Below are 1282 nucleotides of genomic sequence, written 5' to 3'. Positions count from 1 at the left end.
TGACCAGGTCGTGCCCCAGCGGGTTGCCTGCTGAAGTTGCTTCACTTCAGCAACTCTTATCGGCCCATGAGGCCTTCCAGTTCTCTCCGTACATCCTCATTTGATCTCTCATTGCTTTGGGAGGATTATGGAAACGACTGCTGTTTTAACCCACAGTCCATTTACAAGGCATCCTGGGCCAGGCTGTTTCTGCAGGGAGCTCATCCCATCCACGTTACCTGGAGGCTGTAGCATCTGCCAGGACCCATAAGTTTCTTCTCCTTTTGGTGCCTTTCCTCCAACCTCCAGCATGGGGCTCCTGAGTTCCCTTGTCAAAAAAAAAAAAAAGAAAGAAAAGAAAGAGAAGGTAATCAGAAGACACCCCTATTTATAGTTGCTAATATGCTAGTCATTTACTGTATCCCTTGTTTTTGTTAAAGTGTTATTTAACCCAAATTTGCACTGGAGGTCAGACTGAGAAATGAGAGCCTTTGTCTTCCTCCAGGAAAACTGTTTGGATCAGCAAGTAGGTGAGACGGGGCAGTGAGGGCTGCCAACCTCAGGCTCCCTCCCCGGGGAGTTAAACCTCAGGGGCCTCTTCCTTTGGGTGACACGGGGGCTCCCGGTGGCCCCTCCTGCCTGAGGGTCCCCGGCAGACCTCCAGCCCAGACCTGTTGTCCTTCCCGTTTTCTTACCCCCATTAACCAGTTTCACCCACACATATCTATTTCTTTTAAAAGGGTTTCATTTCAGGAGGCCGATGGGGCGCAGTGGTTAACGGCAGGGACTATTAACTTTGCGGCAGGCACATCTGGATTTGAATCCCTGTCGTGTGAGCTGATGCAGGATTTCTACCTCTCAACCTGGGTTTCCTTCTCTGAAAACTCGTGACACCATTACTTACCTGATTGCATTGTTGAGAAAATATATGTAAAACTTGAGCATAGAGCTTGGCCCAGATTTAGTGATTGATAAATGGTAGCTGTTTTAATAATGATTGCTATTATGGTTATCAAATAGTTGTTATAGTATTGTATTCTAGTCATTATAAAATATCTTAAAATACATTCACAAAATGAAAATCACCTATAATTCAACCACCAAGATCTATCATTTCTGATCTATAGACACACCTAATATATTCTAGAAAGTTGAGATTCCCCAGCATTACTTTTTTTTTTTCCCCCCGTTGCGGAGCACAGGTTCCGGATGCGCAGGCTCAGCGGCCATGGCTCACGGGCCCAGCCGCTCTGCGGCGTGTGGGATCCTCCCGGACCGGGGCACAAACCCTCGTCCCCTGCAT

Source organism: Lipotes vexillifer, unplaced genomic scaffold (genome assembly GCF_000442215.2).
Source record: "Lipotes vexillifer unplaced genomic scaffold, Lipotes_vexillifer_v1.1 scaffold7, whole genome shotgun sequence".
Taxonomy (NCBI): Eukaryota; Metazoa; Chordata; class Mammalia; order Artiodactyla; family Lipotidae; genus Lipotes; species Lipotes vexillifer.
The sequence above is the reverse complement of the archived record's forward strand: the minus strand, read 5'-3'. Positions refer to the sequence as shown.